Source organism: Manis pentadactyla, chromosome 10, assembly GCF_030020395.1.
Source record: "Manis pentadactyla isolate mManPen7 chromosome 10, mManPen7.hap1, whole genome shotgun sequence".
Classification (NCBI taxonomy): Eukaryota; Metazoa; Chordata; class Mammalia; order Pholidota; family Manidae; genus Manis; species Manis pentadactyla.
In genome coordinates, this window is record NC_080028.1 from 119,074,034 (window position 1) to 119,093,489 (window position 19,456).

The window sequence follows — 19,456 nt, forward strand, 5'->3', positions numbered from 1 at the left end:
TCTTTTTCTTTTTTATTGCTCTTCACTAATTGTATCATCTCAATTTGGGGTTTTTCTAATTCTGATGTGGATTTTTCTTTCATTTCTTGCATCATTTTCTTAACATCTTTAAGCTCATTTTGAAATAATACTTTTGCTACATGAGCATCTTATTCTAAGATGATTTTGTTATCTATAGTGAACTTATTCTATTCATTTTCCTTTTCTTATATTAATAAGCTAAACATTTGATATTTTCTGCTGCTAATGTGTAATATAAATGAGCTATTCTGATCTTTTAGAAAAAGGCAAGGTTGAGTGTACCCTTGTTTTTAATTTGACAAAACTAGTTATTATAATATCTATATGTAGAGTACATAAATAAGGCAAATGACTGATTTATTTTATTTTATTTTATTTTTGCTCAGAATCCCTCCCCAACTTGTGTGGACCTCCTCTTTTCTCTTCTCAGTTATCTTAGGACTGCTCAACTTTTAATCCACTCAAAGTACAACTATTGTTAAGATTTAATCTGTACAAACTACTTCTATAGTTAAGAGAAATTAAAGACCTGTGTAATCGGAGAAACAGCCCATGCTCATAGATCAGAAGACTAAACTGTGTTAATATTGCTAATACTCCCCAAACTGTTCTACAGATTCAGTGCAATCCCTATTGTTAGGGAAAAATTTGAAAAACTTGGACTGGATCACTGACAGAAGAACCAAGAAGCACTCGGAGGTCTTGCAGTGTGGAGGTTTTATTTTTACACTGGCGGGCTCAGAGGGGAGTAATCTCCCAAGGTCTGAGCCCCCAACAAAGGCAAGGAAAGCAATATATATCTTTCTGCTTCTGTATCTACAACACTTCTACATGCACAGCAGCAAGTAGGCAGCAAGCAAGGGGAAAAGAGAGTTAGGGAGTGAGTGCCTGGTGGAGCAGGGAGTGAAGGGGAGGCGGGAAATAGGAGTTGCTGCTGTCTCTGCTAAAGAAGAGAAGCAGAAGGGAGCCACCTGGATTAGACTGCTGACCTTGCAAATATTTTCCTGTCACTCCCCACTCTGATGCCCCTTTAAACACTTCATTTTCAGGGGGCATCATCCTGATTTATGACAGACTGATTTCCTTGCAGAGCCAGTTTATGAGTGGTGGCACGATTTGTAACTGTTTTCTATGAACTTTATGAGGGCACTTAGTACACAGGGGCTGATAGTGACAAGGAGGAGGATGGAAATGAGAGGCCCAGCCCGTGGAAATAACCAGGAGGACCACTGGCTGAGTTCCCACATTCTCCCATCTGTAATTCCTTTCTGCTTTTCAATATTCTTTATTTCAGTTCTTTGATTTTTGTGGCTACTATTCCTGATTGGTTTACATCGTAACAGCACTACTCCCCTAGGAATACACAGGTTCCCCCCTTTTCAGCTGTGAGCAGGTCTGGGGCTCGTTGGTTTTGGAGTGTGACTGCTGCAAGAGAATTAATTTGACCTCGCAGGGAAAGGAAGGGGTCTGCAACCTTATCCATGTCCTCGTTTAGTTCTTGAGAAAGTTTGTGATAAAAGTGGAGCAAAGAGCCTAAGCGAGCTGCCCCGGCTCCAATTCTTGCAAGTGTTCCGCCATCCAACAAAACCATGCTTAGAGCTGCTTGCTTTTGTATCCTTGGAAAGGGGCAGAGAGCTTGTTCAATCTCTTGGTCAGACCAGACAGACATGTCGGGGGTGAGGAAGACCAGCATGCATAAACTTGTCTAGCTCATCTGGAGGCAGCAGAGAGCAGGACTTCTGCACAGGAGAAAAATTCCTGGGGGGAGTTACAATAAGTTTTTGATTGATTGGTGGTGCAGTTTTCAGAACACAACATGGTTGAGATGGAGCCCTAGCTAATGTTATCTGCCTTTGAGTTGGTCAAGCATCTTTTACCTTTATTGTTTTTCTGATATCCTCCTTTGTGAAGGACCTGGTTAAAGTTCTCACCAGTTTTTTTTTTGTTGTGTGTTCTGTTTTTTTCTCATAGATTCATAGAAGTTCTTTATATATTCTGGAACCAAGTCCCTTGTTTGAAATATGTCCTACTACTAATATCCACCCCATTATATTGCTTATGTTTATACCCATTATTAATATCTTTCAGTCAACAGAAATTATTAATTTTAATACAGTCCACTCTACAATTTAGTCTTTTATGATTACTGCTGCTAGTATATTGTTTAAGAAAACTTTGCCTAGAGCCAAGGTCATGAAAATATTCTCTTATGTTTTCTTGTTGAAACATTAATACTTTGTTTTATAATTACATGCAAGTATGTATAGTTTGATGTAGTTGCCAACATTTTTTCTTTTTCTATATTGATTAATCCAGCACTATGCATGGAAAAAAAGTCCATCTTTTTCTCATTACATTGCTATGTTACCTTTATTACAAATCATTTAATGATCTATGTGTAACCTATTTTCTGCCTTATCTATTTTGGACTTGGAAGAAGTATGCTATTTTGCAGTTGGGTTTAGTAATGTTCTACGGATCTTAATTTGGACAAGGTTGATAATGTTATTCAAGTTATCTATGTCTTTATGGATTTTTTTAAACTCTATGTTCTATCAATTGCTGAGAAAACAATGTTATAATCTTGAATTGTATAGGATGCAATTGTCTGTTTTTCCATTTATTTTTGGCGTTTTCCAATTATATATATTTGATTCTATTAACTCTCAAACGTACAAAACAAAGGATTATGACGCTGGAGTTTTCTTCACAGCAAAGTATTTAATTTCATATTTAAATTCTTGAAATGGGTAAAACTATTTCCATTTTCTATTTCTTCTTACGTCATTTCTGTAGTTGTGTATTTGGAGGGTTTTTTTTCATTTTATCTAAATTACCAGGTTAATTGGCATGAGTTCTTTTTAATATCCTTACAATCTTTTTATAGCTATAATATGTATGGTGATATCCCCTTTTCATTGCTGACATTGGATCTTTCTTAATGATTTTCAGCCTGTGTTCTTTCCAAAAAAATTTAAGCCTGAAGTTCTCTGTGGAGTCCTTTGTATGGATCTTACAAATTTTAATACTATACATTTAATTATATTCCAATTTTAAATATTTTCTATTTCTGCTTTGATTTTTTTTTTTTTTTGATTTTTGAATTGTATAATTTTGTAGCTCTGGGGACTTCCTAGCTAATTTTAATGTGATCAGAGAATATGCTTTGAATTATTTCAATCAATTGAAATTGTTTGAGACTTATTTTATGAACCATTATAAGATTAATTTTGAAGACTTTCTTGTGGCATTTTCAGAAAAGAATGTCTTTTTCTGTCATTGGCAGGTTTAATGTTCTATGTATTCCAATTAGAATGAGTTTATTGATTTTTTCTTTTTTTTTTAAATTCTTTCCAGATTCAGATAATTGTATAAAACAGTTGAAGAAATATTTTAAAATTAGCATGTTTCCCAAATTTAAATGGAGATATATTTACCAATATGAATGAAAAATAGAAACAAAATAAGCAAAAATTGTGGTAAAGCCAATTAAAATGTTAGAAATAAAAATACAGAGACTCTAAAAAATTTTTAAAACAACTCAATAAGTGATACTGTGGGTAAAATTGCAGTATTTCCAGTATCTCTTGCCTGGCTTTAGATCATCTTCATATCAGTACTACATCACATAAAGAGTGGAGAGTTAGTCCATCTACATATCAATGGGTAATTACAAGGGCATGTGAGGGTCTGTCTGGACCTGAGAGGTTGGGTGGCATGTTCTTCTCTTCTGCTGCAGCCTGGTCAAGAGAGAGAGATAGGACGACTGCTTGTAAGAAATAAATGAGTTTCTTAACTTTATTTCCCCCTTTGACTGATTTTGGTATATTTTGTCCTGGGTTTCTCCCCCACCAAGTTACAGATATACACCTGTAAGTAGAACCAGTGAGGAACAGCATTAATGAATTAGGAATTAATACTGAGATGTCATGCAGAGTGCTGTAGAGAGGCACAAAAACTTAAACATGAAATGCAGTTAGAACATATGCAAATTGAGAGGATATCTTATGACATAATTACTTTTGATATGTTTTTCCCATTTCCCTATTTTTTGTGTGTTTCTTGTCATTCATGGATTTAACAGCTATCTTCTAGAAAACTAAAGAATCCCATGGTTGAAAATGCATCTTTCTGTTTCTCTAGAAGTCATATTATCACCCAAATTTATTTGTGCTACCCAAACATTTCTGAAATAAATACAAATGTGGCCAACAGTGTTAAAAAATAGGTAAGGCCAACTTTCAGTCCTTTAATCTCAGCATTTCAGACACTTTTACCACTGCCAAACTCTTAATTTTCACAGATTTCAGTCTGACCTCCTGGGCTTCAGCAATGTGGAACCATAACAAAGCCATCATGTTCTTGGCAAAACTGTAGCTATTTCCAATCACATTCTTTCCCTCTATGAAATTTGTATTAGATCATGATTAGTTTGACAACCTAAATTTTAAGGAGTTAGTAAGGAATAGTTGATTGAGATTTTATCTTTCCCTGTACTTACTAGCTATCACATATTTCAGTTGGCTCCTAAGTGGCTACATTTTTCCTTTGTCTATGTGCCATATAAGTAAGTCTTTTGAAAGTATGTTTTCTTCTTAATCTATCATATTGATTTTTTATTTTAATTGTGCCCCCCCCAACATACACACAAATAAAAACAAGTACTTACCTGGCTCTGATTCTTCCAAGGTTTTAACAAGTAAAGAATCTCTGGATACATTTCAAAACTTAATTCTTTAATCACTTAGTAGCATTAGAGTCTCAGTTTAAAGCAACCTTCCTGAGATAAGGGACTTAGCGAAATCTTACTTCTTGAGAGAGTGAAGAAGGCAGTTTCAGGCAAAGCCAAATATCCAATACTAAATCTCATTAGCCCCATATCAACTCTTCTCTGAATACCTAAGTGCCATGCTGTTAGCAATAAACTGCTATTTTAATGGCTTTCCAGAACTCCAAATTACAATATGTAAATCCAAGCGTAAATAATTAAATGTACATATATTTAACTTCAATTACTTTGCAGACATGCTGTTCTCACCTCCTGCCTCCCACCAAACCTTGTCAGTTGTTGGTAAAATACTAACATGGCACTAGAGAAGACGGGAGAAACAAAGGTGGTTAGAACATTACAGCCCCTGCAGTGCTTAATCCATAAAGGAGGAAGGGCAAACTGGTGAACTGGAGTGATGACACGGTTATACTGAACTACAGAAAAATGCCCCTTAGGGGACTAGCAGGAAGTAAATTGGGTTCTATTTTGAGATGATGGTTCACTAACGTTGTTGTAATTATTTAAATAATTAATTTCATAATGAAAGCTTATAAAAGAAAGCCACACTGAGCTGTAAATCCAAAAGTCTCTCATGCTAAATCAGAGCTGTTTATCCTCCATTATACATCATAAATCAATTTAAGGGAAAACAAATATTTTTAGGGGACAAGACATAAATCACATATGGCTTAATTGGTATTTATTTATTAAAATATTTTAGTCTTACTGTATTGTAGGGGCTGCCTTTGTAGAGTTATTTTCTAATCCAGAGCAAGTAGATATCTTTCTTCTAGCCAGAAAAAAACATGAAATGTCCATTCACTTCTAGCTTAAGAAACAGGAAGTGTCAGGAAGATGAGCAAGGTCAGGACCAAGGAGAATAAAGGAGCAGAAAGTTGCCAGCACGCAGGTCAGCAAAGTAGCCGAAAGTCTATAATAAACAGAGTCAGGATTAGGCTTGAGTCAGAGCATATTAAATAAAGCCTATAGGTTTAACACCCCAAGATCAGGTTAGACAGATAGAGTCTTAGAAGTTTCTCAAAAGTAGAGGTCAATAAAGGCTGAAGGTGTTGAAGAGGAAAAATCATAGAATTAATAGAATCAAACACACAGAAGGAGAATCAACTTGACTTTTTTGTCAGTTCTCTTCCTTTTTTTCTTGCCCAGTCAGAAGAAAAATATGAATAATACTGTGCTTGAACATTCAAGTGAGAGGTACAAAGGACAAGTTTGAAAATTCAATACTACATCACATAATCATTTTCCTCACCTCTTTATATCCTCACATCATAGATATATGCTTCGCTCATATTGACAATGTTATCCCTGATATAATACTCTCTCTCCAAGAAACTCAGCATTCGCCCTGCCCTCAATTCTGTGCATGTAGCATTTTGCAACCTGGAGTCACTGTTCTGTAACATTCAGCAACATAAACTCACTGTTTTTTTCCACATTGTCTACTTTATGCTCTTCACCTCTGTTCCACTTCAACCACTCACTCCCAATACCACACTGCCAATCTTCTCATTTCCTTAAACTCTCTATTTCTTAAGTCTTTTTTTTTTAAGTCTGTGTAGGATAGTTTTTAAATTGCAATAAAGGTGATATACAATATTATGTTGCTTTCAGATGTACAAAAAGTGACTTGATAATTGTATACATTACTAGATGTTTGCCACAATAGATGTAGTTACTCCATTACCATACCAAGATATTACCATATTATTAGTTATATTCTCTATGTTATACTTCATCCCTATGTCTAACTGATTTTACAGTTTGCAGTTTGTACCTCTTAATCACCTTCACCTATTTCACCTACCCTCCCACCCCCTTCCCTATGGTATCCAACACTGTTGTCTATATTTTTTAGGGTCTATTTCTTTTTTATCTGTTTTTCAGATTCCATATATAAGTGAAATCATATGTCATTTGTTGTTCTCTGCCTGGCTTATTTCACTTAGCATAATACCCTGTAGATCCATCCATGTTGTCACAAATGGCAAGATTTCCTTCTTTTTATGACTGAGTAATATTCCATTATGTATATGCACCTCATCTTCTTTATCCATTCATTTATCAATAGGTATTTGAGTTGCTTCCATAGCTTTGCTATAATAAGTAATGCTTCAGTGAACATAGGTGTGCATATGTCATTTTCAATGAACAGTTTTGTTTTCTCTGGGTAAATTCCCAGAAATAGAATTGCTGAGTCTTGTACTTCTGTTTTTAGAATTTTGAGGACCCCTCCATATTGCTTTCCACAGTCGCTGGGCCAATTTGCATTCCTACCAACAGTGCAGAAGGGTTTCCTTTTCTCTGCATTCTTAACTACACTTGTTATCTATTGTCCTTTGTATAGCATTCTGATTGGCATGAGGTGATACCTCATTGTGGTTTTGATTTGCATTTCCTTAATGATTAGTGATGTTGAATGTATTTTCATATGTCTCTTGGCCATTTGTATGTCTTCTTTGAAAAAAATATCTGTTCAAGTCCTGTGCCCATTTTTTAATTGATTGGGCTTTTTTTTTTAGTTATATGAGTTTTTATATATTTTTGATATTAGTCGCTTATCAGATATATCATTTACAAATATATTTTCCCATACGGTAGGCTGCCTTTTTGTTTTGCTGAGGGTTTCCTTTGCTGTGCAGAAGCTTTTTAGTTTGATGTAGTCCCACTTGCTTATTTTTGCTTCTGTTTCCTTGCCTAGCGAAACATATCCAGAAATATCTCATGCTGATGTTCATGAGATTCTTGCCTGTGTTTTCTTCATAGAGTTTTATGGTTTCATGTCTTACATTTATGCCTTTAATCATTTAGAATTTACTTTGTGCATGGTATAAGACAGTGATGTGGTTTCATTCTCTTATGTGTAGATGTCCAGTTTTTCCAACACCATTTATTGAAGAGACTATCTTTTCCCTGTTGTATATTCATGGCTCCTTTGTTATGTATTAATTGATTGTATATGCGTGGGTTTATTTCCAGACTCTCTGTTCTGTCCCATTGATCTATGATTCTGTTCTTGTGCCAGTACCATGCTGTTTTACTCACTGAACCTTTGTAGTATAGCTTGAAATCAGGCAGTGTGATACCTTTAGCCCTTCAGTTTTGTTCTTCTTTCTCAAGACTGCTTTCATTATTCAGAGTCTTTTATGATTCCATATAAATTTTAGGATTCTTTGCTTTAGTTCACTGAAAAACATCATTGGTAATCTGATAGGGACCTATTTCTTAAGTCTTAAACACATGCTATTCTACTTTCCAGCTACAACTGCCTATTCTTTACCCAACTTCAAAACTCTAACTGGCTTCTTCAATCTGGTCAACACTTACAGACAATTCATTTCTGTTTGCTCTAAATCTTTCTAGTTGCTGTTTTTCCTCACTTCTGTGTATATTCTTTGGAGGCAGGATTGATTACTCATTGTAAACATGGTAACACATAGGTCAAAAATCTTGAATTTGAATTCCAACTTCCTCACTTTTTATATATGGGACATTTGGGAAATTTCTTAATATTATAAAGATTCAACTTCCTTTCCAACAAATGGTTTTAAAATATTACTTACCACCCAAGGCTGAAATAAATATGAAAGTGGTACCTCACATAAATGACTTAACATAGTGTCTGAAACACTGTAAACACATAATATATTTTACCTGGTATTAGTATTAGTTTTCACTCATATTTTCTCACCTCAACTATTTTAACACACAACTTGAGTGTTTGTTATTTGTTATTAACACTTTGTCTTTCCATCTCTACTCACTATCCATTCATAAATTCATCCAAAAACATAATTTCATCTTCAAATTCTGATGGCCTCCCTTTTTGTCTTTAGTCTAAATTTCCCTCTTTAGGTTTCAGAACATGTATTATACATTCAATGGATAGGTATGGTTTGAATGTTATACCAAATCTCAGCCTCAGCATGTTCAAATATGAATGCAAATTCACCACCCCTTCACCCTTTGGTGCCCTCTAGTGGGTTTTCCAACCATTTGGTGAATGGGAAAAACAAAGACACAACTGCCAAGAAAAAAATTGGGGAGCCAAGTTTGAATATGCATTCTTCCTCAATGCTTGGGTATAATTACTTATTTAGTTCTATGAATCTGTATTGTACATAATTTGAAAAGTATTTCTTCCCTCAGTCATCACTATCTTAGGGCAACCTCTTCTTTTTCTCATGTGGATTTCTGCAAGAGCCTTTTAGCAGCTCTCCTTGACTCTAGAATTCTTCCCTCAAAATGAAACTAAACAAAACAAAAGCCACTTTTACTGCTTTCAAAATGCTCCTTATAAAATATAAAACTCCTTAAATTATTTCAGCAGTTTGCCATAGTCTTTAAGAAAAGAAAAAAAAAAGTTCTCTAGCATATATAGGCAGCCTCTCTTCTCTGTTTAGCATTGTAGAGTTGAACTGTCAGCACTCAAATCCGTATTCAAATACACTTTTTTAATTCTGTGGCCTCAGACAAGTTACTTTACGTATCTAATATGTAATAACCGGATAATGTGACTCTCACTTTTCTACGTACCATTATTTATCTTCACTTGGCTTTAAATTCTAGAATTCTGTTTCTAACATATGTTTTCTTATTTAGAATAATATTTGGTACTTTGGCAGCAAACATTAAACGTTGCATGGGATGACTAATATCAATGTGCTAATTGCTTTACAGTTATAATTCATTATATTCTCTTCACAAGACTTTTTGGTAGGCACATTAATCTCTTCTTAAACATGAGAGATACTTTGAGTTGGAGATATTAATATCTTTCTCAATGTCACATGTCCAGTTAGTAGAATAGCTGATGTAAATCCAGATCTGTCATTCTCCAAATTTTCTGCCCTTCCTAATTATTGCTTCACTGACAGGAAAAGCAGCTGATGCAGTCACTGATGCCCCATTCTTATTTTTAATTAAAACTCTCTACTTAAAATAGTGCAGCTGAACTTAGTTTTCAACTGAGGAAGCATGTGAGAATTTTAAACCTCTAGATCAGCGTTCCTCAAAGTATCACTTATGGATAACATTAATCAGAATCCCTGAGGGTGATTTAAAACACATATCCCCAAACCACAACCAAGATCTCCACATTAAGAATTACCTGGAATACTTCCCAAGAGGATAGTAATGGACCTAAAGAGAACTGTTGGCCGAAAAATGAGGAATAAATATGCAAGATGTAATCACTAACTGTCTAGTTGCCAAAGGTGATGGTCATAAGAATAGAGAATGTGCCTGTTGCCAGATGCTTTTACCAAGTTTATGACTGGGAAAGAGATGGAGAGAATGACTTCAGTAGTCATTCTGCAGAGCCCAGGTAAACTGGGAGGGAGAAGGAGAAGGGAATCAAATTTCTATTTTTTTATTGATGGGATTATGTGATACATATTGCCAAAATTCATTGGTGTCCCATTTCTCCCTACTTCCAGGCAAATGAGAGAATTGTATCTTCCCACCTGTAAAGTAAAACATGGTCACATGACTTGTTTTGAGCAATTAAATATGAGTGGACTTTGTATTTGACACTTCTGTGTGGAATCATTGAACTGTTTTTGTTCAACTTCCCAGGTACCTCTTCTCTGCCCTGATGTTATAGGTAGACATGCACAATGAGCCATCACAGGATAACCATTCTTATGGAGAGATGCTGAGGCTGACAGTGAACATCACAGAAGTAAGAAGCAAGCTGCTTAGATTTGTTTTATATTTATGTTTTAGTTTCTTGATACCATAAATGGTATCAGTATCCTAATACAGGATGGGTTTATAGTATATTTATTACGTGAATTTTAAAAATAACTCAATTAACTAATTGGAAATATTCAAACTAATTATAACAAAAGGAGATATAGCTGGTCAGCTGATCACTTCAAAGAGCAGGTCAAAGAGTAGTTACCTCTAGAGGAAAAAAATAAGACATTCCTTACATTGTTTCAGATAGATTCCCCTTAAAGGCAAAATGAAAACAATTAAGTGAAATAATCCTTAATATTGGAATTATCAAATAATCAGATTAGGTTTAGGATGCATACTGCCATACTAAGTGTCATGGGATTTTTCAAAGCTTAAAATTAATCTCCTTTGAATTTCATTTGACTCAAAGCAACCTTAATTACAATAGTATTTCCCCAGATTAAATCTAATGTTATTCCAGACAGAGCTGGTTATTAAAAGATTTCAAAGATGTTTATTGATATGCATATGGTATGATCTTTGAAAAAGCAATTACATTAAGAGGAAATGTTAAAAAAAAGTAATATAATGCAAATTGTTAGAAGACATTCAGTTCTTTTTCTTTTTTTTTTTTTGATGGATTAATGCTTTGTTTTATATTTGGAACACCCTTCAAGTGCAATGCTGTGCATGAGGAGTGCATTTAAATGCATTCCAGTTAAAATTTGAGGTGAAATATATAGCAGAGCAGTTTCCTTGGAATCAATTTTTGCACCATTTTTCTCTGGAAAGAAATCTGAATTTATCTATATATTGATTATAAAAATCAACAGAAAAGTCAGTCTCCTAAAAATCGATGACATTAAGTCAGAGTGTGTGTGAGCATGTGTGTGTTGTGGGGTGGGGCGGATATATATTATTTTTCTTTCTCAAGAAGCAACTGATGTCAGTCTGTTCTGAAAGAATATGGATAATAAGAACTGCTTTTCTTGGATTATGTACCAGGCAGTGATGAGGCACTAAGGGGTATGTGATACATAAAACAAGATAGAGTTCCTGCCTTGAAGATGTTTTCATAGTTATGTGGAAGATGGACATTTAATCAATCACGCAAAGCAACTGAAATGTGAAGCTGTTAAATGGACTAAAAAGGTAAGATATACAGTACCATACCAGCAAATAATAGAAAATTTACTTCATCAGGGACATCAGAAAAATCATTTTTGAGGATGTGACACACACTGAAAACTTAATTAAGGAAAAGTGTGTGCATGTGTGTTTACACACATGTGTACACTTAGCACTCTAGGACAAAGAGATTGTGTGTGTAAAGGCCTTGTTTTAGGAGAGAGCTCAGCAATTACAGGATGCTGGACAGAAGCAATATGCTGGCTTGTAAGGAGATTAGAAGGATAAGTAAAGGCCAGACAAAGCTTATTAAGATATTAAGATATTTTGACACCATCCTTGATTTTTCCAAACTAAAATCTCCCTCTTTATTCTCAACTGCATCCATTCAATTTCTCAGAAAAATAATGTTCTATTTAGCACTGTATGGTTCAAGGACCATCCTGAACTTAATGTGATACTCTATGTAGGCATAAATGATAGAAGACTCTTGGGGGAGGGGAGAAGGAAGGGAGGAAAAGCTATGAATCAGCTGTTAAAAGAATGGTGGGCAGCAACAATTCTGAAAATATATGGTCATTCATTATTCACTAATACTGACTTGAGCACTTACTCTGTAACTTCACATGCCTTATTTCTAACACACTCACCATCTGGGCAGACAGCACAAAATCTATTTATCAATGGGCAAACTGAGTCACAGAGAGGGTAAGCTGTTCACCTAAAATCACAGAGTTAATTAATATAAGAGCCAGACTTAAACTTTGTTCCCCGAGAGTCCAAAGTCCATGCAACCTCCTAGGTACAAGTTTAGCCTGTGTGATGACAGTGTCATGACTGTGAGGAAGAATAAGAGTAAGCTGCCTACGAAAGAAATATCACATGTTTTCAATGTGTACTTTCAGCTCCTAAAGTTATATTCACATGTATATCAAGAGGCTATACATATTCAGAGCTAAATATATTCCCCAATTTAAAAACAGCTCTCTTTAATTTTTCCAACAAGGAGGGCAAACTGCTGTCTAGTTCCCAAAGCCTATTCAATATCTTAAAGATGAAATATACAAGTAATATAATAATGAACCAGTATAATTTCCTAAAGCATACATAATCTGATACCACAAAAATGTTTATAATGGTAGTTGGATTACTTTGGTATTATTTCATTTAGATCCATTTATAGTGCTACCAGTGTTTGGAATGATATTAATAGTATTACTGCAGGAAGCTAACCACTCAGTAAAATGGTAAAAGCATCATTAGGTTTCACATATGATTCATATTCCAGATTTTAAAAGGCTTTCAATATCACTACACAGACTTTTCTGAACCAGTCTATTATTTCAATAAGTCTTTCAATAACTAAAATGTTTATATGTTTTCCTATTGTGATTTCCAATAACAAAGTTTCCAACTTTGTGGAGCTACAGCCTGCTGAGGTGTTAAACACAGTAATGTGTTTTTATATTTTATAAATATGAAGCAAGGGATTATCCATTCTGGAAAAACTCATTAGTAAGTTAGAAACTTTAAGTATTTGTATAAATTCTGTGAGGACAGTGAATTACCAATTAGGAATATTAAAATGGAAATTCTTAGTACTATTCAACCTATTTTTACTAATAGGTTTTATCTCTTAGAGTACTTTTAGATTTATAGAAAATTGCATATACAGCACAGGGAGTCCCCATATCACCCTCTCACAGTTTTCCCCCATCACTAACATTTACATTAACATGACACATTTGTTACAATTAATGATGCCGTATTATTAAATAAAGTCTATAGGTTATTCAGATTTCCTTATTTTTTGCATAATGTCCTTTTCCTTTTCCAGGGTTCCATGCAAGCTACTATGGTACATTTATTTTTCCTGTCTCCTGAAGTGCCTCTTGGCTGTAACATTTTCTCAGACTTTACTTTTGATGACTTTGATGGTTTCAAGAAGGTACTGGTCAGGTGTATTGTATAACATGCCTCCCTACTGAAATTTGTTTGATTTTTTTTTTTATGATTAGACTAGGGCTGGAAGTTTTTGAGAGGAAGATCACAGAGATGAAATGTCATTTTCATCACATCATATCAAGGGTACCTGCTATCAATATGATTTATGGCTTCTGATGGTGACCTTGATCATTGACTGAAAGGGAGTCCGTCAGGTTTCTCCACCATAAAATTATTCATTTCCTCCTTTGCCACACTCTGTTCTTTGGAAGAAAACCACTATATACAATCTGCCCTTAGTGGAGTATGATATACTCCCATTCTTTTCAGTTGGGGTATCTACAAAATGTATTTAAAATTCTTCTTCACAGGAGAGTTTTTGCCTATATATATTTATTTACTTCATCTTTCATTTATAACAGTATGAACTCATGCATATCTATTTTATACTCTGGGTCATAATACAGCACTATTTATATGTTTTGTTACTGAAACTGTTTTATCTTTGGTCAGTGGGAGCTCATTCAGTTGGCTCCAATATCCCCATCAATGGTTTTGTTTGCTTGCTTCTGTATTTCATTAGTTTTCTGACACTCTAAGATGCTCCAGGCTCAGATGGTATATTTCCTGCCCCAGCCCCAGAATTAGCCATTTCCCTAAGGACCCTGGATTTATTCTGAAGCAGAATGGTATTAGAAATCAAGTACTGGGGGCTAGGGGTGCTCATTGATACTGGGAAGCTATTTCTTTTAGGCAATCTCAGCTGACAGAGTAAAGAAATATATGTGTGTATACTTACCCATGTAATACACACATACCAATAGACACTCCTATATGTAACCATCTTAACAATAAATGACATATGAGTTCTTATTGATGTCTCTAACTCTAATCCATTACCACATTGACCACTCTGGCCTCCTCTTGATTATTTGTAAATTTCCATTCTTAACATTAAGAAACCTGGATCCAAAATAGGAGCCAGTTGGGATGGATCTGTCATCTATTTACATGATTTTTCAGTTCAAATATATGTATAACAGCCTCAGAATTGTTACCCTGTGCCCTCATCAGAAAAGCAACTTTATAAGTACATGCCTCTGTACAGTTTGGCCTTCAGTCTTTTCCAAAATTACTTAGGTCAGCACATCTTCCCCCTCCCACTTCAGAAGGTTTTTCATGCATTTATAATACAATGAGATTACCTCATCACAGTCTGCATTCTTTCCTGGGATACTGCAGTCTCCTGAAGACATGTTTAAAATTCACATACATTAACGTTAACTTTTTGTGTTGTAAAGTTCTATGGGAGTTTGAACAAAAGTATAATGTCATGTATACACCATTCCATTATCCTACAGAAGAGTTTCACCATGAAGTTATTTCTCTTTGATGTTAATATTTGTATCAGAAAAATAAAATTTTCTAAATGTTTGTCAGGGTCCTTCAAAACTATTGTCATCAGACAGATTTTTTTTATTTTTAATTAGATGATAATGATTGGAATCAATGCTACATTTATTAGTACTGATAGTATTATTTAAATGATTTTATCACTATTAAGGCAAATTTTATTATGAGCTAATTTAAACACCAGGCCCTTGCAGTAATTCTTCTGGACAATAATATTAGAAACATACCAATTTTGAGTGTTCCAATAAAGCATTGTGTTATAAATCAAACATCATAACTCCACAGAACAGCTTTTATGTATCTTATTGTCCTGGAAATAGTTCTTTCATACTGTTCGAAATGACTATGCAATCTGTTTATAGCTTGAGGATATTCTGAATATAATTTTTGTTTGAACAATATTTTTATTACTTTTGAGTAAGTCTTTGTGTTGATCATAGGTTCGTGAGAGTTGCAAACAGCATTATGTTTTGCAAGCAACTGAAGAAGCAAACAACACTTATTTTATCAGATCAATACAGTAAGTAATGAAATAACTGATTTGTAAAATAGTTTGGAGGAAAAGCAATCAAAATGACATCGCTAAATTTTACCAGACTATTAAATAAGCAGGATTAGTTCTGTAACTTAGAATTCAGGGTTTCATAAGTCTTGGGACTTCAGGTTTGAAAAACAAAGAAACAAAAATCTATCTCCTTTTAAAAAAGTGAGATGTTGCTCGTAGATACACTCTTCCACAAAACCAAGATATTTTTTCATAAGTCACAGTATTTGCTTTTCTCTCTTCATGCCCCCAATTTTTACCTTAAAAATACCTCCAGGCCTCATATCTCAAAGAAATGACATAATAATGATATAAGTTCCCATGACATAAGACCATATAGGAATGCAGGGTAACCCTGGAACCTACAGTAGTAAGAGGACAAATTCAAATACTAATTATCCCCCATACTTCCCTTCCTTTTTTTTTTAATTCCTTCAAAACAAAGGCAAAGAAGAAAAAATGGGGTGAATGTAGATAAATATTTTGAAGAGAACTCTGTGGAAGTTTTGGACTTTCACTATCAAATATGTAGGTTCCACATGTTAGGTGGAGAGGCATATGAAAGTTGAAAAATTAGTTTTGGAGATCATGATAGGTTGATTAATATGTTTAAAATCAATGATTATTATTGAAGTAAAGTAATATCACCTACCACTGAACCCAGTGAGAAGTCAATGATAGAAAACCAAAAGCAGGGGATGATATCAGTTTGGATGTGGCAGAGAAGAAACCCATAACATCAAAGAAGACATGTCACCCCTCTGAATTCGTTCCCTTACCCTTTTCCCCTCTGCTCCCTCTGCTCTGGTGATATAAACCTCTTCTCTTGTCCTCATAAAAGTCAAACACATTTCTTCATGAGGGTCTTTGTACTTGTTCTTGTGTTTAGAAGAATATTCCCTTGGATGTCAGCATAGCTCACTCTTAATTTCCTTCAGTTCTTTACCCAAATGTCCCTTCCTGGGCCACCCTCTATTTTAAACACTGGCACCTTTTGTCTCTATCACTTTCTCCTGCTTTGATACTCTCTGCAGCACATCCTACTGTCATATACTTACCACCATCTGTACTTATCTTCCCATTGTCTATCTTCCCTGACTATACTAAAGCTACCGGAGAGCTGCCATTGTTTGACTCAGGACTATAGTACTTGTCCCTCAAATAGTGCCTGGGAAAAAGTGGGTATTCATCACCTATTTGTTGAATGAATGGACCCAGTTCCTCCCACATTGAAAATAAAATGAAGGCAGAAAAAATTTCAGAGCACATCTTTTATATAATTGATCATTATATCCAGACTTGGAAAGGAGGCAGGCAAAATATGTGGATTGAGAGATTAGAGGTGACTTGAGGAACCATATGTCACAAAATAGATGAAAAAAGAAGAGAATAATAGATTTAAGAATAGGAGATTGTGGTTAAGAAAAGGAAAGAGATTCAGAGATCTTGATTCAACTCTTGTCAGTAGATAAGACTTCTGTAATGAAATGTTGTAAAGAACATTTATAGGCATGTAAAATACAATGAAAGAAAGTATAATTCAAGTATATGGAGTAAAGGAACCAGGAAACCTAAATGTCATTATGGAGGGAGAAGATGAAAGACCGGGATGCAGTTATTCACTTCATTGAAGCCTAGATAAATGTTTCTGTATCTTCACAAATAATGGTATTGAGGAGAGACAGAGAAAAATAGATTGGCTCTTTGAGTGAATTTTTAAAAGGAAAGGTTTGTGAATTATGGTGGAAGAACAGTGATAGACAAATGGCAGTAAGGAATAAGGAATAAGACAGGTCTTAATCCTCTTCTTTTGAACTGGAAGATGGAATACTTTCTCTTGCTGATTTCTAGAGAAGTTGTATTTTTAGAGCAAAGTAAAATTTCAGTAGTGATATGAGGAAATAAAAACAGCTTTAAAAATAAAAATGGGTGATTTTGAAATCATATACTCATAAAGGAAGGGAGGTTAGGAAAAACAAGGCATTTGTGGATGGGAATGAGCCTGGATTTGAGAAACCTTTAAGTATAGGAGGAGAAAAAATTTGTGTGTGGATGGTAAATAGGAGCAAATGGAAATATTGGGTATAAAATTAATTTTGTAACCTAAAATGCCTTACACAAATGCAAGGGAATTAATTATACACAGATGAAAAACAAAACATCAAAAATAAACTATATTTTGGTGGCCAGTGTGCACATCACTTCATGTTGCTCTCCTCTGCCTCACTGCATTTGAACCACACCGGCTCACTGTTATTCCTGAAACACACCAAGCTCTTACTGACCTTAAAGTCTTTGTAGCTGCTATCTCTCCATCTGCTTATTTTATTTCCTGACTTGGCCACATGATTGGTTCCTTCTAATCATATTCAGATATCCCCTACTCCCTGTGCTAAGGTACAGGAGATACCACATCAAAAAAGAACCTTAGTGCACAATAAACAGGAAGACAGATACATATTAAATAGGGATTGCAATTGAGCCCATAGAGGAATTACATGTTATGCAAGCTTTGGAGGTGACAGAAGGTATCTAGGCTGCATCTCAGTGAATGAGTTGATGTTTGAAGCAAGTGATGAGAGATTAGAAGATTCAGAAGCAGAAGAGAATATGGCCATTGAAGAACTACACAATGGCTGGAGAATAGTAAGTGTGGTGTGGTTTTATGTGTAGTGAGCACTCTGAAACAATTTCTGGCAAACTCTGAAACCATTTCTGACAAAAGGTAGGCATTAAAAAACCAACTTTCTTTTGCTGCTAAATCTTAATTGATCTCTATGTCCACTCTATCCTCTACTCAGTAACCACAGTAATCTTTTTAAAAGATAGGTTTTATCTCAGGCATACTCTACAACAAAGGTTTTGCACTGGGTATTTTTCTGGCCTGGAAGCCCCTTCCCCTGAAAATTTCCATGGACTCTGACTTCACTCCACCTTTTGTTCAAATGCTAGCTCCTCAGATAGGGTTAGCCCAACCAGGCTATATAAAATAGACCACCACTCCATCAATATCACTCCATTACCCATCCTGCTTCTGTCCATTTCCCATTTCAATATGAACATTAGAAGAGTAGAAAATTTGTCTTTTTTTTCAGTGCAATAAAATCAGTATATATAATACTGCCTGACAGGTAATAGATGCCAAACCCATATATATAAATGAACAAGTAATCATCCATCTGTCATTGAATAAGCAAATAAGCTAGTACATATTTCCTGAAACTAATTAATAAACTCATATATGTTGAAAAATTGAACAGATTCACAGAGAAAACAAGTAGTGACTCTATAGCATCTTACTACACTGATGGACAGTGACTATAATGGGGTATGTGGTGGGGACTTGATGATGGAGGGAATCTAGTAACCACAATGTTGTTCATGTGATTGTATATTAATGATACAAAAAAAATGACTTAACAACAAATGAACAGATTATGTTGGGGAAGTAAACAAGAGTTACATAAACTAAGTGATTTTGTATTTTGGTCAACAAGTTTGTGTTATATCTTGAACACCAAAAATTGTCTTACGCAGGAGTGGGACTTAACATTTGGAAATATTTTAATTTCCAAAGGATGACCAATGGCTGCAGGGTAGAAAGTAAATTTTTAAAAGTTCAAGCTTGGAGTAAGGGTGCCCAAGTAAAAAGGATGAGCTAATAATGTAGGCAACAGAGAAAGGGGCCTAGACAAAGAGAATGGCAGTCAGAGTGGAAAAAATGATCACATTCTGGAAATATTTTAAATATGACTTAGTGATTGACTCGTTGGAGGTGAGGTAGATACTGAACCAGAGGAAGGAGGCAATCAGTTTAGTTAAGATTCAGTTTAGGTGTCTGCACTGGTGGCACAGACATTCACCAAGATCCAGAAAAGAGGAGGCATTAGTTGCTTAGGGAAAATATGGGTGTTTGAGTCACACCGCTTTTTAAG